Raw genomic sequence first — 381 nt, 5'->3', positions numbered from 1 at the left:
CAATATAATTCGTGACCTCCTGTAATAAGCTTGAAGTCCTGTGCTAAAAATACAATTTTTTTTAAAAAATAACTAGGATAATGTAGTGATTCTTGTGTGATTTGTTTCTTGTCTAATGAACATGATAACATCTGCTGTAACTAGTTCTGACAGTAGGAGCTGGGAGATGTATTTCATTGGAAGCTGTTCAGTATATTGTTAGTTTTGTTTATGGTGGTTTTTTTTTAAATTATTTGGTTCTCCTAAATCTACTTAGGTTAGATTACAAGGTGTCTATACACGTGAAGTGCATTTGTATATTTGATTAAAAATGACCACCTTGATTGTACAGATAGTATTGCTGTGACCAGGCTAAAGCAGAGTAATCTGTGAGGAGCCAAG

The sequence above is a fragment of the Falco punctatus genome (genome assembly GCF_963210335.1).
Source record: "Falco punctatus genome assembly, chromosome: 13".
Classification (NCBI taxonomy): Eukaryota; Metazoa; Chordata; class Aves; order Falconiformes; family Falconidae; genus Falco; species Falco punctatus.
Note: the sequence above shows the minus strand (reverse complement) of the source record.